The 26,298-nt window shown below is 40.7% G+C and overlaps 1 protein-coding gene across 1 annotated transcript in view; it reads left to right on the plus strand.

The window, feature by feature from the left end:
* LOC148815769 (uncharacterized) overlaps window positions 1-26,298 on the plus strand; it is a 148,329-nt gene that overhangs the window by 116,262 nt on the left and 5,769 nt on the right. The gene's annotated exons all lie outside the window — the stretch shown is intronic.

Consider the following 26,298-nt stretch of genomic DNA (forward strand, 5'->3'; position numbering starts at 1 on the left):
AGGAGAGTAAAGCTTTGTGTGGGCAGAGCCCGCTGCCCAGGGCTCCTTCAGGAAATGACTGCATACAGATGGCTGGTTTAATGATGCTTTGATCAATTGTACCCTGTCCTTCCTTAAGGCCCCCCTTGATCGCAAGTCCAGTCAAACTTGTAACGATCCCTGCCTCCCAGCAACGAAAGAGGCACAAGAAGGCGTAGTCTTAGTTCATTAGTCTACTTATCAGTGTACGCTTTCACCACCACACCTCCGTCTCATCTTGTATTTAAGCACTAGTCTTTAAGCACTAGTCAGTATTGGTTTTCCTTTCGAGCTACTTAGTTGCGCTACGCCTTCTACCTCTTCGTACTGTTCTGGTTCTGACTTTGGTTTCTCCCCTTTTACTACGTTTTTTGGATTACGGCTCGGCTTCGGTTGCTCTCTCTCTGTTTGGATCTCTGGCTGCCCCTGGACTCTCGGCTCTTTCCTTTGTCTACGGTTTTGGATTACGGTCTGGCTTTGGCTACTCTCTCCCTGTTTAGATCTCTGGCTTCCCCTGGACTCTCGGCTCTCTCCTTCGTCTACTGTATTTGAATCATGACTTGTCTCTATTGGCTCCTGCAAGTGGGTTCATTACTTGGTTTCGGTTTCTCTGGCCGAATCCTTAACAAAACTGATTTGCAAGCCCACACAGTACCCCTCAATGGTGTGGCAATTGCCCGGCACGTATGTTAAAAGCACCCTTGAACAGGGCAGAAAACAGAAAGCACAGGGCATGAAGCTGAATCACCATGAAGCTGTTACTGACCCATTAATGAAACCACCATCTATATAGTCCTGAACACCTGGTGCCAAAACCCTTTGTTTCCACTCTTTGATAGTCTCACTATATTGTTTCCCCCTCATTATAGTTGTTCACTATAATGTTTCCTCCTTAATTCCCCTTGTGGAGATGGTAGCTGCAGCTCACTGACCTGTTGTCCTGTTTACCTGATAAAGACTCCTCTCATGCAATTTTTAACTGCTTTCTGCTAGCTGCTGGCAATGTTTTAGAGAGTGTGCTGGGAAATGAAGGCTTATGCTCTCTCCTTCAGTAAAATATATTGTGGATACTCCATTGACCCATTTTCATTTTAATTTAGTTTTTATCTAAAAATGAAATTTTATTAAACATATATTAAATATGAAATCACAAAAAGCCTACATGGCACAAACCTTTTCTTACAAAAAACAGGAGACACTGTTCTCTAAAACTGATGACAAATTGTGAGAACCACATAGTCTATCTTGGGTATTAAAAGGAAATCTATGAAAAATATAAAAAACATATATTTGTATCTAAATTTACCTAATTTATCTGCTGGGTACATTTGCTGAAAGAAGGTGAGACTCAGGAGATCCTTATTAGGGGCTATGGATTGTCAGCACCAAGTTTCTTTTGTTATCCCACCACCACTGACCTCTAAGGCCATCTCCTGTTTGTGTTTTGTCTTAGCAAGAGACTTCTGACCGAGTAACAGTAAGTAACTGCAGAAAATACACTAAACAACCTCACAGCCTCACTGGGGGTTCTTCAGACTGCATAGCTATCTAGACGTATTGAAGTCATTTACCAGTTAGCCTTCATGCAGACTATTTTTCCTCATTGTTTACTGATAGATAAACGAACATTAAAATGTTTCCAAAATATCTAGTGATATTTTTAGCTGCCAAGATTTCTTTAGTTACATGATTCCATATTTATATTCCATATCAAGTGGTACTAAATCAGTACAGCTATTTTCACATTTTATAACAAGTACAACGTTCTTATTACGTAATTTTATAAAAGGATAAAATATCATAACTTTTTTATTAATTCCAGTTTATAAAATGTATATGCAGTACTTAGAATAAGTACATTGAACATTTTCCAAAATACAACCTTATATTAGAGTTAAAGACTTTGATGCATAAAATATTTATGAAGAAGGTGGAATACTGTTGTTTAGTTTGATTTTTATATTTCGCGGCCATTACCACCTAATGTAAGTACAGTAGGTATATATGATGTTTTACTTCCGATTTTATTTTCTGCTACCAAAATTCCATATTAAGTGGATTTAAACACGCACAGCAGAGAAACCGATTAAATGAAGTAACGGTTTCACTAACATCTAATGCACCACAAGTGCTACCTATCGACTGTCTTTGGCCAGTAAATGACATAACGCAATGTGCCACATTACTTTTGAGGTAATTGGAAGAAATACTGCATGTTCTGAGTGGCTGCTTCTGAATAAACATTTTGTGGGTGGGCCTTGTATGGTATGAAAAGTGGATGTAATTTAGGAACACTGTTAGTGTAAATTTCCGTTGATCTTATTGTCAGGTATCCCTGATGGAGAGATACAAGGATTCTGTGCAGACACAGGAGAGGGTAGTGACAAGGCAGGCGAACAATCAAGTTTGTGGTCCAAAGGAAAAGAGGTCAAAAGGGGTAAGGTAGGTGGTAATCTGGAGAGAACACAGGAGGCAAACAGTCCGAGACGAGAGGCGAGGTCCATAGTTGAAAAAGGCAAAAGGGGAGTCCAGAAGCCAGGATAAATGAGGTACGGGGAAAAACGCCAGGTATAGCTCTCAAGGAGTAGACACATACCGAGCAGCGGGAAGCAAGTTGATGGTATAAATAGCGTGCCGCACAGTAGAGCGTGTGCAGGTGGGTTAACTTGTGCAGCGGCACTTGTTAATAATAACCCGCTGCTGGTGCTGATTAGTTCGCTTAAGAGTTGGTCTCCGCTGGCTGGAGGTCATGACAGTTACACATCCAGGTGGATGCTGCACATTGGTGGTGGTGGAGGGGAGTCCCCATTACCTGTAAAGCGCTTTGAGTGAAGTGTCCAGAAAAGCGCTATATAAGTGTAAGCAATTGTTATTATTATTATTATTGAACTGAATGAAATATGAAATGAAACAAAAACTTCAGACTGCAGTGACAGTGAGACATAATGTACAGTGCCTTTAATGGTTAGACATCTTGTCTTCACAGCCGAAATGTTGTGTTTCTCTCTTCTCTTTTCAGCATTGAATAAACCTATTACTTGTTCCTTTACTGTACAGTAGATGCCCCCTGGTATGTTTCCACTTGCCAGGGTTATAAGCAGTTAGAAAACTAAAAGATAAGCAGTTTGTTAGTTTTCATAAAATGTATAACATTCCTTCATAATCAAGATGAGAGAGAGAGAGACAGAGGGAGAGAGAACGCATTCTTGTACGGAATGTGTTTTAAGTTTACAAATGTTTCAAATGTTTAATTAAAAAGTTTTAAATTAATACAGCTTACACAAACATTCTAAGATGATCACAAGGAAGTGTGTTGCATGTCTAATGGTCTAATGGAAATATACTTTTAATGAGCTGTTAATGACACGATCAGTCCCCATCTGGGGAATTTAAGTAAATCAGAATTTACAAAGGATTTCTGCAATTGACCTTCCAATAAACATGTGGTCTGATCAATGAAATAAAACAGTTGGACTTTTGTCAATAAAATGGAATATCAACACATTTTCAGTTTAGTAGTGAAACAGAGCAGACTTAAGTTTCTCACCATCTAAGTCTCCACATGAGGCTGTTCTCCCATCTCCATATTTTAAAAATGAACCCTATGCAGGAAAGATGTTTTTACTGAGTTATCTTTTACCCAGGAAACCCGGGTTTCCTAAAAACATGTAATAGCAAGTTTTCTCTAACAGGATTCAAATACTTCGCTCTAGTCAGATTCCAACTCCCCTTGACTCCTCTCTTTTCAATGTCTTCCCTGCTTCTTGTTTCTTGTTTTACAATAATTTTTGTTGAAGGGACATCCTTGTTGCTTTGAATCAAGAAGTGTTTACACTTCCAAGTGTCTCAAAATTGCTCTAATATCTAAGAGACAGTTCTCAGTCACCTAAAGCTGGAACAGCCTCAGTGCTGCTTTTGATACTTTTAATTGTGATGTATTCTTGTATTCTTGTCTGAAACTGTATTTGGAGTTGCTGACATTGCTCTTAACTGGTTCAACTCTTAACTTACTGATCCCTGACAATTTAGGAGTTTCAGTTCTGAAGTTGGGTTTGTTAGATATGGTCAGGGCTTGATAATGGCTCCCCTAATATTCAGCTTTTACATGCTCTCACCTGGTCAGGTATTAAAATCACATGATCTGAATTATAATTTCTATACAGCTGATACTCAAATCATACTAAACCTGACAATGACGTAGATGTTTCTGCACTCTCTAATTTTATCTCTGACATAAAATCCTGGATAACGTAAAATTAATTTCATTTAAACTACAAGTCATGTTTCTTAGCACCCCCTAACAAAAATCTAAAGACTGTGCTCTATTTGTGGATGGCACTTTACTTGTAATTCAGTCCAATTTGACGAATTTGAGCATGATATTTGAAATCAGAAACATTTCCAGAACACCTCCTATGTTGTCTCTGATTAGAGCACAAAAGCTGGTCAACACATTTGTCTTTTCTACAATTCATTTCTGCAATGCTCAACTCGCTGGAGCATCTAAATCCACACTGAACAAACTTCAGAATTCCACGGAATTCTGTCCAGAATTCGACAGTCAAAATCCTGACCAGGTCAAATGCAAGTGATCACATTTCTCCTATCCTTGAGTCCTTGCACCGGCTTCCTATCAGGTTTTGTATCAATTTCAATATCATCTTGCTCACCTATAAGGCGTTACATGGCTTGGCATTAGAGTACCTGTCTGACTTTTTGTCTTCCTACTCCCAAACTCACAAATGTGTGATTTTGGTCTCCTGTTTGTGTCCCAGGATTTACACACAATGCCTTCTCCTATTATGCTCCAAAGCTCTGGAATTTTACCCCCTAGGATATCAGAGTCACCTTCCTGAGTGCATTAAAATCCTGACTCAAAACCCTCTTCATAGAAAGGCTGTTATTTAATTGTTGTCTTTTTCATTCCTTACATGTTCTTATACATTTCTAATCCCTTCTGATTCTTTGTGCTAATTTTGTTAGTTGTTGTTGGTCCCATTTTTTAACTTTCCCTGTAAAGCTCTTTGAGAAGATACTTTTGAAGGCGCTGCATAAAATTAAATGTAGTATATTATTATCTAGTGATAATAATACTACTAATAATCATTTATTATTATTATTTGCCTAAATAATCCATAGAAAACAATATCATATATAAGTAGTATATTCAGTCCTTGACACAACTGACACAATGGTCCTATTCATGACATCATGACACAGACTTAAGGATGTCTCCATCACATTTTCCAAATTGGGCAAATTCTGAAAAGGAATGACACCAGGTCCTGTATCTACAGGTGAATCAGGCCAGCCACAGCATTGAAACTCCAGAACAAAGATGACTGACAAAGCAGTATGCATTTCACTGAGTATTATCCTCTTCTCACCTGCTGGTGCCATGGAGTCAGGGAGTGTGTGCCACTTGCCTCTTAGTTCTGCTTTTAAGATATGCTTTCCATTGCAATCAGTGGCACATTGTTTTCCTTTTCTGAAATATAACTGTAAATAGTACTTACTATGGCATAATCATATTATTAGTATGCCATAGTATAATATATGTAATATTATTATTATGTTATATTATATTATATCATATATAATAATATTATTATATTATTATCCTCTCTCCCCAAAAATATCAGAGAGTTACCTTCTATAAACTCCTTAAAATCCAGACTCAAAACCCTCTTCTTTAGAAAAGCTTTTACTTAACTGGTTCCATTCTTCACCCCTCTGCTTTTCTTAGTACCACCATCCACACTCTCCTCTATATATTGTAATTGTGTTTTATCTTGTGCATTCTTTTTATTTATTGTTGTTGTCACTCTGTAAAGCGCTTTGAGAAGCCAACTTTAAAGGTGCTATATAAAATAAAGTTTATTATTATTATTATGTAAGTTTTATCCGTGAAGTGTGTTATACACTTAATTTGTTATTAAATTGTTCTGTTAAATTTATTTAGGTTTCCCTATACACCATCCATCCATCCATCCATTTTCCAAACTGCATGATCCCATTCCAGCTTCTCCAGCAGGGGAAGCTGGAGCCTATCCCAGCAAGTAATGGGTGCAAGGCAGGGTACACCCTGGATGGGACGCAAATGGTTTTCGTATACACAATGATCAAAAAATGCATACTGATGCTAATAAATATGAACAAGTATCGTATGTGGTTGTGAAGCCACCTAATCACATGAATTATTTAACACAGGTGTGAGTATGTGTGAAATGGTTACTAACAACTTTTTTGCTATGTTCCACTGCAAGCTATATAATGGAGAGACCTGAAATTCAAGACAAGCAAAAACAGACATCACAATAGACTAAAAAATTAAAATAAGTACAGCAATTCAAAATAGAGTTAGGTGTGTGCAAAATATGCTAATAGTCACTGTAAAACAATAAACTATGTGCACAATGAGCATAGGTATATACAGATTGAAAGTACCACAGTATAAACAGTATATTAATACAGTGTCCAAAAAGTACATTTGTGCAACATGCTGTCCATAGATGAGCAGATGAAGGGCTAGTAAACCTAGCCTAGGGCAGTGTAATACACCCCGACAGCCGCTGGGAGGAAGGACCTGCGGAAATGTTCCCTTGAACACTGAGCAGTCTGTTACTAAAAGTGCTCCACTGTCTAATAACAGTCCCATGTAGCAGATTAGAGGTGTTGTTCATGATGGCTGTGAACTTCAGCAATCTTCTCTCTGCCACCACCTCCAGAGGGTCAAAGCTGCCCCAACACATAGCCGGCCTTCTTGAGGAGTTTATTCAGTCTATTTATATCTCTTGCCATGATACTGCTGCCCCAGCACACAACAGCATAGAAGATGGCCACTGCCATCACTGATTCATAAAAAAATGTGTAACTGAGTTCCACATACACCAAAGGACCTGAGCCTCCTAAGAAAATTGCGTGGACTCTGACCTTTCTTGTACAGGGCATCAGAGTTAACAGTCCACTCCAGCTTATCATCCAGGTGTACCCCTAAGTACTTGTAGGACTGCACCACATCTATGTCTTCACCCTGGATGGAAACAGGGTTCAATGGAGACTTATTCCTCCAAAAGTCCATGACCATTTCTTTAATCTTTCTGGTGTGTATCTGGAGATGGTTAAGATGACACCACTCCACAAAGCTGGTAATCAAGCTCCTATGTTCCTCCTCCCTCCCCTCACTAATACACCCCACAATTGCAGTCATCCGAAAACATCTGCAGATGAAATGCCTCAGAGCTGTACTTGAAGTCAGAGGTGTCAAAAATGAACAGGAATGGAGCAAGGACAGTCTCCTGCGGAGCCCCAGTATTGCTAACAACCTGTACAGACACACAGCTCTGTAGCCATACATACTGTGGCCTGCAGGTGGTCAGATAGTCTATAAATCAGGACACCAAGGGAGTGGTTTTGTAAAAACGTTGCATATTTTGTAAAAACGTTACAATTTAAACCCATATTTATTGACCATTAATAATATTGAATGACCATGGAATGGATGAGTTGTAAATTGAAAACTTACAGAGAAGACATATGTAGCAGCGAGGCTTATTAATAAGAAAGAATTAAGTGTTCTGAGCCTTCCCAAATGAGGCCCCATTTCTCTGTTCATCTCTGTGTTGCAGCCACAGAGAGACTATTCATGCAGGGTGATTTAAGGTCCTAGGACAGCTCCCAAAGGGGGATGCACTTAGCTAAGCCTGGCTATCATGATCAATGGTCATCCATTGGCGCCTATCTGTCTAGGGAGTGCCAGTTGGACATCTGGACTGCATTACTAAGTGTCAGGAGTAAGTGACTCATATCTCACCTTGATCAACCAATCAGGGAATGGTAGGGCCGAGTAACCCACGTGGGACTCTGATGCCCATGGAACTTTCAGCCAATCAACGAGCTGAAGTTCCTCCAGGTAAAAACAGGCAACACAGAGAGCCTGTGAGATTCAACGAGATTCAGTAGGATTCAGTAAGATTCTGGAGAGGATTCTGTGGACTGTTCTAAAGGGAATTCAAAGGAGAATTCCAGGGCAGGACGGCCCAGGAGCAGAAGGCTCCCAAGGGCAGGACATTCTCGCAGCGCGCCTCCTGACCATCCTGAGACTCAGCCCGGACAACCACGGAACGGCCAGTGTGTCCGAGTGCCAGAACTTTCCTTTGTTCTAAGAGTCTAGAGTGGAGGTCGCCAGAGAGTAACCAGCAGCAGGCCTCATGAACAGGTCGGAACTGTGGATAGCTGAATCACTATTCAGAACTAGCTCTTCATCAGGAACGAACCGGTCCTTTTCCTGACTTGCTGGGACCCACAGTCATCTTTTCTCCTGTGCACAAACTTTGCTAGTTAAAGCCAACACTAACTAGCTGGTCAGCAGCATCTGCAGCACACCATCGCAAGCCGCACAGCACAGCCTGGCACGGAGCCAGAGAGCGCGGATTGGACAGCAACAAGCCTGCAACTGTTTCTTGGTGCCCGCAGGAGATCTGAATCCCCAGAAATTGGATGAGTATTCAACTTCACTGCATTACAGCTCGAGAATTCAATTGTTATCCCAACCAGTTGATATCAATTTAATTCCTAAGAGTTATGTACTTGTTTTGAGTATTTAATGTAGAAGTTATAACCAAGTTCATTTACGAAACGGTCTTAATGAATGATATACTGAACGTATGTCCTCTTGATGTGTAATTCTTTGTAACTGACCGAATATACCTTTTGTATTCTGATAACCCTCTCGATAAGATCTGTTAGGTTTACATGCATATTCTATGTATTAATAAATGTATCCTCGTGTATTAGTACCTGTGTGTGTGCGTTGTTTGAGTTATGTCGCATGGTTGGACTCTAAAGCCATCAAAAGAATCAACTTTGTGATTTACTGCTACAATTAATAATTGTCTCAGTAAATGCCCAAACCCTACAGAACTGGTGCCTTCAGAGAGCCACTACATTACATTTCGGCTATGAAACATTACATTATTTGGCGTCCCTGAACGGGCGTGGCAAGACTGAAATGAGTCAACCAAGCGGAATAATTCAATATAAAACGCCGCGAGTTTCATACACGACAATACAGTGTGCTGAAAGCCAAAAGGAAAAAAGTTCCCCTTGCACTTTAAGCAGTGCTTGATTGTTTTGTGATCTTTTGCGATCTACCGGGTTGATTGCATACTTGATCTTGTGGTTTTCTGTGGTAAAACTGTGATTTCGTACTTAAAAGTAATACTCTTTAAGTTTAACGATGGTTGCTAAAAGGTCTGAATTCGAGTCGCTATTAAGCACTCTCTCTAGCAGCGACAGGTCTGACCACAATCTCTTCCATATCTCCGTCAGCGGAGAAGCTAGGAGAATAAATCTCCATTCTCTGAGAGAGCTAGCGAAGGACATAGAGAGATTTGACCCCGCAGTGTCAGAGAATAATATCGAGAGTTATATTCAAGACCTCAGGTATACCCTGCAGTACCTGCCAAACGCCACAGAACAGGAGAAAGTGTTTCTGGTCAGGAAAACTACCAGCAGAGCTGTACATGAGTGGATGGCTAGGCAGATGAAAGAAGTCTGTAATGACTTTGAGCAGCTATGTCAAGCACTTATCAAAGAATACAGTGCGTTTGCCGTCGCGATAGCCGCCGCACTTAACATTAAGCACGAGAGAGCAGAGTCCCCTCGCAAATATTACGAGAGACTTAGACGAACTTATTTTGCAGGGCGAAATGATGAGGGTTGCGAAGAGAACACACATTTCAAGGGTTTAAATCATTGCGAATGCACAGACCATGAAAATGACTGATATTAAGAGATTCGTGCAGAAAGCCTGGGAGTATGATGTCCAAAGTCGCTCTGAGCAAAAAGCTGTTAAAGCGACTGTGTTCGCCGTCAGAGCCAGCAGGGTTAATTCCCCCCTGCTCGAAGGAGCACAGGCACCTGAGCTGGCTAAGCCCCGTTCCAAAGCAGGCACACAGGACTGCACCCAGCGTCCTAAGTGCCATGAGAACACCAGGGCAGGGAAAGGGCTAGAAAAGGCTGAACAAAAGGATTCAGTAGCCGCCCGCCTGGCCAGGCTTGAACAAGCTTTATTAGGACAGGGACAACCGCTCCCCAAGGCAGCCGGAAGCGTGAATGAGCTGATACTCTCCACTGGAGGAGGCGGAGACCCGCCCCCGCTTCCTCCCTCAGTCTATCTGATTGAGCGGAAGGGTTTCTGCCTGGATGAATTCAGCCACTCCCAAGTAAGTGCTGACTCCACCCCTGAAGTCACAGAGCAGGCAGTAAAACACAGAGGAAAAGCAGGAAGCTTTTACCTCAAGGCTGCCATGGGAGATGTCTTACACAGTGAGACACTGATTGACACTGAGGTTGAAAGGTGTTTGATGTCACACGGCAAGCTCAAACGGGTAGAAAAAGAAAAGGGTATGCGACTCAGAGAGGAACCTTTGGTGGATCACCAGAAAGGCAAAGTGTGGAAACAGGTCAAGGCTCCTAAGCCTTCTGTACAGAAGGAAAGGGGGGCCAAGAGGCAGACTGTGCTCCCACAGTGTCCACCGAACACAGAAACCTATGTGGAGATTCCTTCTGTTCCCTCTGGACAAGAAATAAAAATATTTCCTTGTTCCCCGGATATACAGGGAAGTCATGTCCCGGCTGAGGTCCCAACAGCCTCCATGCCACAGGAGCGGTGCTCCAAGCAGCCGCCTGACCACCAGGTAAAGCACACCCCTTTTACATCCCTAAAGAGGAGCAGATCTCCCCACCTGGCGATGAAAAGGAGCTTTCCCTGTGCACCCTGGCACCCAAGAGGGGTCAGGACCACCACCCCGCAGTGGTGGAAGGGATCCAGATGGCAGGAGAGCAGGTTGGTGATGTAGCCCTCACCCTTAGCCCTGAGAGGTCCTCTATTAGTGAGGATCTGCTTGAGCAGCTGTCACGGGGCCACCACCAGGTGCCCCTGGTGCAACATTCACAGGTTAGACAGGAGGTCCATCTGGACGCTGAGACTACTGCGCTGTGGACACACCTGATCCCAGATGCCGATTCCCTCTGCTGTGACCCAGGGAACCTGCAGTCAGGTAACATTATTTCTCACAACTACCAGGTAGTGAGTGAGACTGACCTGATTGTTCCTGCCTCAACGGCAGGGTTGCCTACACACCCAGTCCCCCAGAAGGGACAGGGAATGAAAGCCGAGCCGGTTTTCTTACAGCCACCAGCTCAGTCTGCCAGTCTGAGTCTGACCAACAGTGGTTCAGCCAGACTGGAGCTGGATGGTCAAGTCACCCGCCTGCCAGTGCAGGACATCGCAAAGAGGGGTGTCAGAATCCCCGCCTGCACTGACATGGGCCTGGTGAGTGATAGTAAGTTCAAAGACAGTGAACTAGCTATCCCACTGCTGGGGCAGCTCCCTGAACCCCTAGCGAGGGAAAGGGGGAGCGAGCAGGTGTCCTACACCCACCCCCAGCGAATGATTGTAAACATGCCGATAGAGGGATTTCTCAATCAGGAGGTGTGCAGGATGGACCTGAACAGTGAGAATGGGATAACAATCCCAGATCACTCAGGTGCTCCAGATGACCACTCAGCCGAGGGTCAGGCATGCTCCACCGCTGCACCACTCCCTGCAGGGTTCCTAGAGCACAGGCATGAACAAATCGAAAAAGCAGATGCCCTGGAAAAGGAGGAGCAGCATCAGCCGCTGCGTCAGATCTCCCCATATTTCCAGGATGTTGGTGCCCAAGATGCCACATGGCATACTGAGAAAGACACCATGTACACGCTGGACTAGCTTAGAAAGGCAACAGTCACTCAGAAGGGGATGACTGGGATCAGCCACCCGAAAAGACTTTTGGGAGGACTGATTGCACTGTTGTGCGTTTGCTATTTCTGGTAGGTTTGTGTGCTACTGGCACTCTCCCCCTGACTGCCCCAAGAAGGCAGGTGTCAGAGATGCCAGAGGGCAGTGACAGACTGTATCAACAGCAGCAAAAGTTGGAAAGCGTTGGGAAAACCTTACAGGCAACTTTCTATGCAACAGGGTTAAACCTTATTCCCCAACCAGTGGACATGATTGTTGGTGTTATACAGTGGGTTTATGCTTGTGTGCAACAGGCCAGAATGTTGACACAAGACCTGTTAAGGGAGTTTAGTGCCACTGTAGCCAGTCTAGCCATGGCACCATTCCCAACCCACTTGATTTCACTCTTCTCAGTAGAGGAGTATGTGACATTAACCCCATCGCTCATTGCTCACCCAGAAGGCAATCCAAGATTGAATTCGGTTCCAAACCTTGAGATGGGTATGGCTACCAAAGCTATCCATTGGCTGTGTCTAAACGATTCACCAATGAAGGGTGTAAAGCTACTAACGAGCAGAGGGAGGTTAATGAACCCCATGAAGAGCAGGTAGGAAGTAAATGGCTGGTAAGCACACCACATTTAACTGTCACTATGACTTGTGACAGGCATGATACAGCTACCACAATGCAGCTACCTAACCAACAGTTTCCTGCAAGTTCCCGAGGAGGCCATAGTACAGCATGGTAACTTAACACTGTACGGTCTGGAACCAGACAATATAAGACCAAACTTGAGGTCATGGATGCCTTCAGGTGCCACACTATTGAATTGGATAGAAATCCAAGAAACAGTAAGCCCTGAAAAGGTACAGGTAGTTAGTTTGCTTTAATGGAACAAACCTCCAAATCACCCTAGCAGATACCCAACACAGGTGTTGTGGTTTATCAGGGGGGCTGGGAACAGGAACTGTTGTTATTGTAACACTACTGCCGGAAAGCTGGATCATGACTGACAATGTACTCTGAATGCTGTACTCTTACATCAAGATGTACTCTGGGTAGCATGAATGAGTCAAAGGTAGCATGTCAAAAGAAAGGAAGTGACTTCTCCCCAAATATCTACTACAGAGGTATCAGATATTGACAGTGAACTTCCTGATTTGTAATTCCTAGACTGAGATAATGTCTCCTACTGTGTTTATACATACTCCAGATGTTATTCATCCTGTTTGTTCCCAATGCTGGTTCCGTTATGAATTCTCGAGGAGTAATGTAGACATTTAAGATTAATGTTCTAATGGCAAGGGACATCACTTAACTCTGTTTTGTTTTGAAGGCAACAATGCCTCGGGACCTCGTGACCTTCAAAAAGGGGGGATATGTAGCGGCGAGGCTTATTAATAAGAAAGAATTAAGTGTTCTGAGCCTTCCCAAATGAGGCCCCATTTCTCTGTTCATCTCTGTGTTGCAGCCACAGAGAGACTATTCATGCAGGGTCATTTAAGGTCCTAGGACAGCTCCCAAAGGGGGATGCACTTAGCTAAGCCTGGCTATCATGATCAATGGTTAACCATTGGCGCCTATCTGTCTAGGGAGTGCCAGTTGGACATCTGGACTGCATTACTAAGTGTCAGGAGTAAGTGACTCATATCTCACCTTGATCAACCAATCAGGGACTGGTAGGGCCGAGTAACCCACGTGGGACTCTGATGCCCATGGAGCTTTCAGCCAATCAACGAGCTGAAGTTCCTAAAGGTAAAAACAGGCAACACAGAGAGCCTGTGAGATTCAACGAGATTCAGTAAGATTTAGTAAGATTCTGGAGAGGATTCTGGGGACTGTTCTAAAGGGAATTCAAAGGAGAATTCCAGGGCAGGACGGCCCAGGAGCAGAAGGCTCCCAAGGGCAGGACATTCTCGCAGCGCGCCTCCTGACCATCCTGAGACTCAGCCCGGACAACCACGGAACGGCCAGTGTGTCCGAGTGCCAGAACTTTCCTTTGTTCTAAGAGTCTAGAGTGGAGGTTGCTAGAGAGTAACCAGCAGCAGGCCTCGTGAACAGGTCGGAACTGTGGACAGCTGAATCACTATTCAGAACTAGCACTTCATCAGGAACGAACCGGTCCTCTTCCTGACTTGCTGGGACCCACAGTCATCTTTTCTCCTGTGCACAAACTTTGCTAGTTAAAGCCAACACTAACTAGCCGGTTAGCAGCATCTGCAGCGCACCGTCGCAAGCCGCACAGCACAGCCTGGCACGGAGCCAGAGAGCGCGGATTGGACAGCAACAAGCCTGCAACTGTTTCTTGGTGCCTGCAGGAGATCTGAATCCCCAGAAATTGGATGAGTATTCAACTTCACTGCATTACAGCTCGAGAATTCAACTGTTCTCCCAACCAGTTGATATCAATTTAATTCCTAAGAGTTATGTACTTGTTTTGAGTATCTAATATAGAAGTTATAACCAAGTTCATTTACGAAACGGTCTTAATGAATGATATACTGAACGTATGTCCTCTTGATGTGTAATTCTTTGTAACTGACCGAATATACCTTTTGTATTCTGATAACCCTCTCGATAAGATCTGTTAGGTTTACATGCATATTCTATGTATTAATAAATGTATCCTCGTGTATTAGTACCTGTGTGTGTGCGTTGTTTGAGTTATGTCGCATGGTTGGACTCTAAAGCCATCAAAAGAATCAACTTTGTGATTTACTGCTACAATTAATAATTGTCTCAGTAAATGCCCAAACCCTACAGAACTGGTGCCTTCAGAGAGCCACTACATTACATTTCGGCTATGAAACATTACACATGTCTTGTTTTTTCAGCTTGTAATTTAACCTTAGAGCAGTTTGTCTGGCTTTATTTTTTGCATAGCTGAATGTGTGAAAATAGATTGGATTAATAAATGGATTAAGCAAAAATATTTCACACATACTTTGAAACCATACTGTATGTGCAGTATATTTATATCAACCAATCAGGGACTGGTAGGGCCGAGTAACCCACGTGGGACTCTGATGCCCATTAAACTTTCAGCCAATGAACAAGCTGAAGTTCCTCCAGGTAAAAACAGGTAACAGAGAGCCTGGAGAAGAGAGACTATTGTGGACTTTTCTAAAGAGAATCTCAAAGGAGAATTCCAGGGCAGGACAGCACAGGAGCAGAAGGCTCCCCAGGGGAAGGACATTCTCGCAGCCCGTCTCCTGACCATCCTGAGACTCAGCCCAGACAACCACAGAACGGCCAGTGTGTCCGAGTGCCAGAACTTTCCTTTGTTCTAAGAGTCTAGAGTGGAGGTTTCCAGAGAGTAACCAGCAGCAGGCCTCATGAACAGGTCGGAACTGTGGACAGCTGAATCACTATTCAGAACTAGCGCTTCATCAGGAACGAACCGGTCCTCTTCCTGACTTGCTGGGACCCACAGTCATCTTTTCTCCTGTGCAAACTTTGCTAGTTAAAGCCAACACTAACTAGCCGGTCAGTGAGCATCAACAGCGCACCGTCGCAAGCCGCACAGCACAGCCTGGCACGGAGCCAGAGAGCTAGCAGGAGATCTGAATCCCCAGAGATTGGATGAGTATTCAACTTCAATGCATTACAGCTCGAGAATTCAATTGTTATCCCATCCATTTTATATCAATTTAATTCCTAAGAGTTATGTACTTGTTTTGAGTATCTAATGTAGAAGTTATAACCAAGTTCATTTACGAAACGGTCTAAATGAATGATATACTGAACGTATGTCTTCTTGATATGTGTAACACTTCGTAACTGACTGAATATATACCTTTTGTATTCTGATAACCCTCTCGATAAGATCTGTTAGGTTTACATGCATATTCTATGTATTAATAAATGTATCCTCGTGTATTAGTACCTGTGTGTGTGCGTTGTTTGAGCTATATCGCATGGTTGGATTCTAAAGCCATCAAAACAATCGATTTTGTGATTTACGGCTACAATTAATAATTGTCCCCGTAAATGCCCAAACCCTACAGAACTGGTGCCTTCAGAGAGCACACTACAAAATATACAAGCAGTTTCAAATTATAAGTTGTTATTAATAAATCATTTAACTTTGAACATGTGATATTTAGAAATACCAAAACAAGTAAATATAATTTTCATAATATTCATTATTTTAGTTTTATAAAAAGAAATGTTTATTTATTAAAGCAAAGCTTGTGCGCTGAAGAGGAATTGAACCCCAGATTCCACAATGCGAGTCATACACCAAAGCCAGTTTGCCAAAGCACCACTTGGTAGCTTAACTGACAGCTGAAAAGGACAGGCAAAATGTTTCCAAGTAATCATGACTAAATGCATTAAATTGAAGCAGATGTTTACAAAGAAAGTGGACTACAGTAATACTTTGACCTATATAAAAATAATTAACTGAATTGTGACTTCTTGCATCTTTACAATGTCCTTTATATATTTGAAAAACAGGACAAACATATGATTAAACTACAGCAGTATAAGGATCAGGCTGTGCCAAACACTTGGCATTCATTCACAGAAGCTTAGCACACTGACAATAATGATAAAAATAGAGAATGTGATGAGAAAGTAGTTGGTATTTTAAAAGGCTGAAGAAAATTTAAAAACAATTAAAAGAAATTCAGATATTTATTTTCTGAGTTGGCTATAGAAAAGGCATTACAGTCTGAAACATTATTCAGTGCCACACACTCAGCATAATATAATTCCAGAACCCTTTCCTAATTTAAGTCAAACTGGGGAAATAACACAACATACAGTATCTTTACTGCCAGACATGCACAATTTGATCTGTAGTAAATCTGTGCTGATTCCAACATTACACCATATTGCATTAATTTACTGATACTGATCATTCTTCGACTGGAAAGTCAAAACAATTAGAAATGTACATGTAAAAACATTGCTGAAAATATTCTTCCTTCTTACACAACATTTGCCAAATTAATGTGATTGTCTGTACACAGATACAGTATTCTTACATGATTATTTGCAGAATGGTTCCATTTTGTTAAAGTTTCCACAGAGGCTTTACAGAGGATTAGTCACAGTTGTTGTTTCTTGTCTTAACAATTTTCGTAAGGTGAGTCATTCCCATGCACCAGCCTGATGCTCTCCAAAAGGGTTCCAGTTCTTATTCAGCTGCAGTGAGCAGTCTTTGAATGGTGCTTTCTAATTCTTCGGCAGCAGGGGACGCAGATTGCTGACCATATCATTGAAAGAGATCTGAACATAATTGGGAACATTCTCCCCAGGGAAGGAAACGAGCTGGGAGCCCTGGCGATTGATGTGCTCGTACAGTACTCAGACACCACCTTTCACTTTGTGGGAAGAAGCTGTGTCGCAGAAAGCAATTTCATGAAGGTTGGTTTCCTCTCGTAGGGTCACTTCCCTTCTTCCATAATTGACATGCTCAAACAGCTGGATTACAGGGTTGTCCATGTCGTTAGTGATAATCCGTAGGGAAGAAAAGCATCTTTTGTCATCAAGGGTAGGGTACTCTCCTTCCTCAAACACCCGTTGCTTTCCCCCAAAATGGGAGAATGCAAGTGCTTCTTAAACAGCTTCTTGTGACTCTGCTGGGAGCAGTGACTGTCACCTGGGGCGAAGAGCTGCCTTTTTTATCCTTATCTATTCCAAAGTGGGCGTTGACAACAATATGATATTACAATATGATATTATTTCTCAGCTCCTGCAGCTGAGAAAACGACATCATTCCTTTCATACAGTGAAATTAGATTTGGGGAGCTAGACTCTAGTTGTGCCTTAATTAACATATAAGTAAGAAATGTGATATACTCCATGCTGATGCACAGGAGCATTACATAAACAAGAGAAACACATAAGCATGAATTTGAACCCGTGAAACAGTCTACATCAATATCAATGATGTAAACTTGGGAGAACAGCCTCATGTGGAGACTTAGATGGTGAGAAACTGCTCTGTTGTCGCTGCAAAACTGAGTATTTGTTGATATTCTATTTCGTTTACTTTTTTGTTTTATTTCATTGATCAGAGCACTGCAACAGTTTCTTTTCACCTTTTACCAAAAACTAAATCTTTTCTGTTGGTGTTAACAAAGGTACAGTAGATACAGTAGCAACTTCCTGATGAACCTAAAAAAAAATTGCAGCTGTAATTTTTTACAAAAGTGCTTCCATTAAATCTGAAGTTAATGGGTCTGAAAACTTATGAAATCAACATGTAGCATTTACTCTTTATTTTTTTTTCTGACATTTGCTGTAACTTATCTAATTCTTAGAAGCCTTTCATTGGAGTGTTCAGGCTTTGATCAAAATATTACGTTAAAAAAATTAAAATGATAAAAGTAATTTAACAAAAATTGGACACCATAGGAAGGGTTTAAATGCTTTCTTGAGTTTCTAATATTTACTTATGAGATTACAAAACATAAAAAACCTTTACTGAAGTGATTTAAATATGTTTTACTCAAATGTTGATCTGAGTTACACAACTTCAGTTTCATTTTGAAAAGGTTGTGATGTTTTTTGGTAGATTCTGAGAATTGTCATTCTATCAATGTGACAGATAAGGAAACTAAGGCTTAGTGACAACTCTTAATAAAGAGCCTTTTATCTTGGACACATTTATAACAAAAATGTCTGTTGTTCAAAGGATGACAAAATTTTCCAAGTCACCTATAAATAATAAAAAAAGTAATAGATTTAACATTCCCAATAATATATAAACCCAAAAAAGAGGCATTATTATTATAATTCTCTTCAGATTTACCCTGAAACAAATGTACTGCATGATTGCTGTTCCTTCACTCAATAAGTAAAATAAAACAAAAAAAAATACAGTTAAAAGCTTGTTTTGATTCCATTTGTTAAAACATAACTTCTTATTCCAAGTGAATTGGTATTGTTACAAATAAGAGAGTGGAAAATAATTATTTCTCTTTTTTTGTCCGTTTCACACATGAATTCAGAATTTTCTATTTTCTAGTTAATGGTAAAAATGTCTTCAGTGTCTGATGATGCATAAACCTTTACAGTACATGTAAAATATTCTTAATCTTTTAATTACATTTTTATATATTTTCTTTTGTATCCAATCATAACCTATTTTATCACTGTTTTCTTTAATATCAGCAGATATAAATATCAACTATGTGAAATCTGTTTATGACACAAGAGAAATCATCAAAATCAGTGTAGCGGCGAGGCTTAATAATAAGGCAGAATTAAGTGTTTCTGAGCTTCCCAAATGAGGCCCCATTTCTCTGTTCATCTCTGTGGTGCAGCCACAGAGAAACTATTCTGCAGGGTGATTTAAGGTCCTAGGACAGCTCCCAAAGGGGGATGCACTTAGTTAAGCCTGGCTATCATGATCAATGGTCATCCACTGGCGCCTATCTGTCTAGGGAGTGCCAGTTGGACATCTGGACTGCATTACTAAGTGTCAGGACTAAGTGACTCATATCTCACCTTAATCAACCAATGAGGGACTGGTAGGGCCGAGTAACCCATGTGGGACTCTGATGCCCATGGAACTTTCAGCCAATCAACGAGCTGAAGTTCCTCCAGGTAAAAACAGGCAACACAGAGAGCCTGGGAGATTCAGATTCAGAAGGGGAGATTCAGTAAGATTCAGTGAAATTCAAAGGAGAATTCCAGGGCAGGACGGCCCAGGAGCAGAAGGCTCCCAAGGGCAGGACATTCTCGCAGCGCGCCTCCTGACCATCCTGAGACTCAGCCGGAACAACCACGGAACGGCCAGTGTGTCCGAGTGCCAGAACTTTCCTTTGTTCTAAGAGTCTAGAGTGGAGGTTGCCAGAGAGTAACCAGCAGCAGGCCTCGTGAACAGATCGGAACTGTGGACAGCTGAATCACTATTCAGAACTAGTCTTCATCAGGAACGAACTGGTCCTCTTCCTGACTTGCTGGGACCCACAGTCATCTTTTCTCCTGTGCACAAACTTTGCTAGTTAAAGCCAACACTAACTAGCCGGTCAGTGAGCATCAGCAGCGCACCGTCGCAAGCCGCACAGCACAGCCTGGCACGGAGCCAGAGAGCGCGGATTGGACAGCAACAAGCCTGCAGCTGATTGTTTGTGCCCGCAGGAGATCTGAATCCCCAGAAATTGGATGAGTATTCAACTTCACTGCATTACAGCTCGAGAATTCAATTGTTATCCAAACCAGTTGATATCAATTTAATTCCTAAGAGTTATGTACTTGTTTTGAGTATCTAATGTAGAAGTTGTAACCAAGTTCATTTATGAAACGGTCTAAATGAATGATATACTGAACGTATGTCCTCTTGATGTGTAACACTTCGTAACTGATTGAATATATACCTTTTGTATTCTGATAACCCTCTCGATAAGATCTGTTAGGTTTATATGCATATTCTATGTATTAATAAATGTATCCTCGTGTATTAGTACCTGTGTGTGCGCGTTGTTTGAGTTATGTCGCGTGGTTGGATTCTAAAGCCATCAAAAGAATCAACTTTGTGATTTACTGCTACAATTAATAATTGTCTCAGTAAATGCCCAAACCCTACAGAACTGGTGCCTTCAGAGAGCCACTATGATTACATATTTGGCGTCCCTGAACCGGTTTTTCCCTACATCAGGATACATCAGTCCTAGAGCAAAGAGGATATTAAAATACTGGGATGAGAACTTGATGCAGCAGATATGGTTGGAATTAAATGCATATAAATCTATGCAAAGCATTACATGACAATTAAAGTACAGTGAGAAAAATATTAAGGATGTTCTTACTGCCTTTTGAAGGTTTTGTTGTTTTCTATTAAGGTCATTTGCAATAATGAACTTAATAATGTTAATATATTTCATATTTTGTAGTAGAACATAAAAAAAGCTTTTAGCTTTACAGAAGGCTGTTCAAATAAAGAGGCACATTTCCAAATCTGGTCGCTAGAGGGAGAAAGTTATAAATTAAAGCAAACCAAGGCAGACATCTGGAAAGGGAATTAATTGCATGTGAAAATTGTAAAAAACGTGTTCTGCACATGGAATATTAATTAAACGCGCTGATGCGTGGATTTCCCCTCTTTGCGTATATAAGGCCCACTCCAGGCAAGGAGGGCTTGTCTGTGTTTAGGCTTGAGTCAGGGCAAATAGAGGTGTTTTCTGTAGTTTTGTGTAGAAATCAAGGTTAAAAAAAAATCTCAAATTGTCCCAGTTAGCTACATTAACACAAATGTTTTAATAACTGTAATACTTAATGTGTGTTGCTAGTATACAGTGTGAATTAAGTTTTTACAGATGGGGAAATAAGGCTGGCTTATGTAAGGTGAGCACAGATGATGCGCATGGCTTGTGTACTGTGGTATTAAGCAGGGGTGTGCCCACTGTGGAGAAGGAGCCATGGTTGAAGGGTAGTGCCTTGCTTTGGAAGTCCAGCTGTCTTGGCTTCTAGCTAATGAGCCACAGCTGGATGGATCCTATAGAGGCACACTGGACCACCCCCCCCAGAGGATGAGCAGGGCCACCTTAAGGAGGGGGGGTTTCACTGTCAGTCCCAGAGGTTGCAAGGTTTTTCTTTTCCTTTTTCTTTTTGCCTATCCCATCACCTTCATCGGGGCAGGCACACGTTTTTTTTGTTAGACAAAGCTTGTTATGCGCTCTGCTCACCAGAATGGACCCCACTAAATGAGGTAAGTTCAGTCTGGTCACTGCTGTGCTAGTGGCTCTTTTTTCCCAGGCTGGTCCCTGTTAAATAGGGTAAGGCCAGCCTGGAGGCAACACAGGACCGTGGTAGACTTTCTTTTTGCCTTCTTTGTTTATTTTTGGTCCCTGTTAACCTCACACCAGTGCTTCTGTCCCTGCACTCGGGCCTTTTACTTCTTACAGGTGCTGTGGTGCCTCCCCCTACACACTGTAACAGTACGTAAGGTGTATGTAACACTTGTTTAAACCTACGATACACTTACAAGTATGAAGACGTGAGAGGCATGATGGTAAAGCTGAACTAATCTAGATCTAATACAAGATTATAATACAATAATCTAATACAAATTGATGTATTTTTTTTAGCACAAATACACTTTTTGTAAATCTCTGAGAAACAAGTTGTGCAGATAGTTATTGTGAAAAGAATATCAGGCGTGTAAATATAAACATCTGCAGCTCTTAATAAAGAGAAGCAGAAAGGAGAAAAAACTGGAAACTACCTGTCAAGCCAGTGATTTTTAAAAGAATATAGTAGATTCCTGTACACTCCAGGCAGTCAAATTGGAGCTGTATAGGGAAAATGTGGTCTTGTTTCACTTTGTATGAAACTCTGATGTTTTTGTTCTGTTGCATGAATGCAGAATGATTCCTAACTGCTATTGGATTGTTTCTATGTAACTTGCACACAGACTGGAACTCTCAATCTGGGGGTTAATTATACACATGGCATCACAAAACAGTGAAGGTATTTAGGTAGCAGGAATATAAGTGTCTGGCCGAGAGCAGTCATAGGCAAATCCTGTAACCAGTTTCAATTCTGGTGGGGAAAAATAGACTGAAGTTTTGAGCCTCAATTTAAAAGCTGATGCTGTTAGGACATGTCTTACCTGTTTTGAGAGATTAAATTTAAAAGATCTGTTACCAATACCGTATACCGCAAGTTATGGTATTAATACCGTAAATTCTCGCACAGTTCCGCATAATACCATGTGGTACTGCAAGTAAAATAATAGTATCCGGAATTTCCGTAAGGTGGAGCTAATAAAGCTCAACCTCTCTAGTTTGAGCTGTCGCCATCAAAGTCTTTAACGAAGATATTACTAATAGTATTAATAATGAATGACCTTGTACAACCCATAAACTCAAAGTATTGCCCTGGTCCACGTTCTTTTTTTCATTGACCGTCTTTGTAAAAGTAACACCACAGCATTTCGCAATCACGCATTTGTTTCCAATCACGCAAAGTACAGTAATTTTTGAGAATCTCCGATTCACCATGCCTTTCACATGCTAATAAAAGAGATTGATTTAGGAACATAAACATATTACTGTATACAAACTGTACTGATACAGTATGTATATGTATATTTAATGTCTTTACTGTGCCCGTTTAAGTATTAAATATTTATATGGAATATTACCACTGAAGGGATATCTTAGTAGCTGAGCATAAAAAGAATAGGAGCATAACGTGTGTGAAGGCCATAAACGATATTAATTTTGGAACATAAACATACAGTATTACAGTATGTAAACTGTATATGGCTGGTCTCGGTACTTTAAAGAAAAAATACACACCAATATTCCATTTCTCCCTAAACGTTTTAAGCATCGAAGTCTTTAACTAACATGTGAAGTAACGTGTGTATAAAAAGTGGTAGTTTTAAGATTTTCTGCGAATACGCCCAATACCGGAGTCAACAAGCATACTTTTAGAATTTGATTAATGGGGAATATAATGTGGAATCGCATATCTAAAGAAATTAATAACGATATAATTATATTCATGTACTGCAACACAAGAATAGTATACGCTGTTTCACCACACTACATGTGAATGTTCTGGTAGCATGGTGATTTAGGTGCTGGATTAGTAATCTCCCAGGTTGGCTGTTCAAATCTAGCCAGCACCATGACTTTTTCTTTTAACAAACATTTCTTTGAAAAAATAGAATAGTAATATTATGGACAATTAATTGACAATAAATATAGAAAAGCACATTTTCGTTTGAGTTTAAATAAAGTTGATGTTTTATCTAGGAGCTGCTTGCCTGCGTCTGAATAGCGACTTCTAAACTGTGAAAACATGTGTCTGTCTTTCCGTAGAGGGAAGGGAATCTGATCTGCAAGGCCCTTTGGCTACAAAAGCAAAAAGAAGGCACTCGCTCTCTCTCTCTTTTGATTATTACATCCAATAATCAAAAATGACACAGTAAACATAATAACCATAATAACGATCAACCAACAAAAACAACCATATAAACATAATACCAACCAAAAACATAGATAACAACCACAATACAAAATCAAATATATCAAACCATTAAACCAAAACGTCCTTCAATTATCAACAAATCTCAATATCTTGTACAAATTATTCGAAATACAAACCAAAAACAGCCCGCAAACTCTCTCAAATTATTCCAATTATCATAATCCCACCCCTTATGCAAACCAAACCCTCCTCCCATCCCAGTTTATCCTTTTTATCATAAACAAAATCCATCTCAATTTTCAACATAAAGCATTACACAAAATCAATACCTCAACACTCCATATTCAACAACGATAATTCACAAACAGCCAGAACATGTAACTCCACATTCCCAAATAGACTTCATTTCCATAGTCTCGCCCCTTATGCAAAACCAACATCCCTCCCCTGTTATAGTCAATTAAGCTTCCCCCTCTTTCACTTCTTTTTCCTCACCTTCAAACTTATCGCTCCTCCTTTACTCTCACCATCTGATTAAGAATGATTAAAAGCATTGTATTTTTGTCTGGGTGCTGACAAAGTAAGCACTCTCTTTCTCCGCTGGCATTTGTAATTGTTTTTATTTTTAAATATATTTTAGCAAAGTCATGTATTTTAAAAATCTTAAGATTTCTATATTTATGTCTTTATTTAGTGGTTTCATTAGTGACAAAGGCTAAACTTTCTTGGAAAAATGTCTTTTATGTAAACCATGTTTGCTATTAATTCATTTAGGGCTTACTGACAGAATTGCTGTTTTTTATGCATGCCAAAAAATTTTGGTGCCGTTGTCTCCACTTTAAAGGTACCCCCGTGCTGGAAGAATTTTACCTCGGAACGTTTGCCCAGCGTACATAGGCACATCCCAGAATTTTGACTTCACTGTGTAATGAAGGAATATTAAAGACTACTTAGCAGTGATAAAAAAGCTTGGACTCCCATGGACAGTATCTTATACACATATCTTTTTCTGTTGTCTTTGTTGATCTCTTGAGGATCCTTTTAATATTTTGAGCTCTCGTTGAATGATAAAAGTGTTGTAGTTTAAATAATTTTCGTTGTTAGAAATTATGAAGCGCTCTGTTAAAAGCAAGGGAGTTTTTCTATCTGTTGTAGTAAAAGAAAATGCCAGACGAACTAGGGATTGAACAGTTTTTCAGTGCTTGTACAATCGATGGAAATGTTCAAATAAATTTGCTAAAGAAATAAAAAAGTTATTCCTTTATCATATTGGCTAGCTAATGTCCCATCCTTGTTAGTTAAATCAACAAATGCTGTGGTGGGTGTTACTTTTTGTCGGCTGGGCAGCTTGTCCCCACCTCCCGCTGAAAACTCGACCACTTGACAATACCTGTGAAACCGGTTTAATTCGTCACAGCCAGCACTCCCGCAGAGAGTGATGAAAAACACATGAAAGACTAAAATGTTTAGGGAGAAATGGAGTATTGGTGTGTGACTTGCAGAGTTAAAAGCTGCCTTTATTTTATTTCTTTCCATCACCACCTGCCAGCGAGCTCTCCTGCACCCCGACCAGAGAGAGACACACGATGAAAAAGCACATTGTGCTGCTGTAATACAGTTTAAATTGTATTTCATTGCACTTTGATAGATCGTCTTTAAATCAACTGTTGATTTAAAGTTTGACAGCAAATGTTTATATTGTAAGGCATTCGGCCTCCATTTCTTAATAAAAATGTAAACAATCGTTTGTGCAGCCTAAGAGGGGGGGTCTGCTCTCACAATCCTGCATACACTCAAGTGAAAAATTAATAACGCCAATGTAAACGTTGTATTTACAATTTGTTGATAATAAAAATGTTAATTCTCTAAAGCTTTGTGATAGTTTACCCATTGTTATTAAAAATGGATTTGAACATGTTGTGATATTTAGAAATATAAAAGTCAATTAATTGTCCATTTCTATATGTATGTCTTTATTTAGTGGTTTCATTAGTGACAAAGGCTAAACTTTCTTGGAAAAATGTCTTTGCTGTCTTGCTGATAGGTTAAGCTTTCGAAACTCAGCCCCAAAGTCATGTGACTGGACCCCTGGGTGTTCTGCACCCCTGGGTGTTTCTCTCTCTCTCTCTCGCGCTGTTGGCGGGCGGGGGCTGTGTGTCTCTGGTCGGGGGTGCGGGAAAGCCTGGCTGGCAGGTGGTGACGGAGAAGAAAAATAAAGGCTTTTACTTGCTTTAACTCCGCAAGTCTGAGTTCTTGTGTCCGTCCTATCCGAACCCGAAAGTATTACAATATGTATCTATATAGCAGGTGGTGTACAGCTTTTGAGTATAAATTACACTTTTGTAAAATGTATTTGAAAAAAACACACACATGATAGAAGCAGGAAGCAGAAGCAGGGACACTTGTCAGAAGGAAAGAAGGTGACTATTCGTTGTTATTAAAAATGACTTAAATTCGATCATGTTGTGATATTTAGAAATATAAAAAGTCAATTAATTGTCCATAATATTGCTATTCTATTTTTTCAAAGAAATGTTTGTTAAAAGAAAAGTCACTGCACCAGCTGGATTTGAACACACAACATGTGGGTTATTTAACAG

Source organism: Atractosteus spatula, chromosome 24 (assembly GCF_055471065.1).
Source record: "Atractosteus spatula isolate fAtrSpa1 chromosome 24, fAtrSpa1.hap1, whole genome shotgun sequence".
Taxonomy (NCBI): Eukaryota; Metazoa; Chordata; class Actinopteri; order Semionotiformes; family Lepisosteidae; genus Atractosteus; species Atractosteus spatula.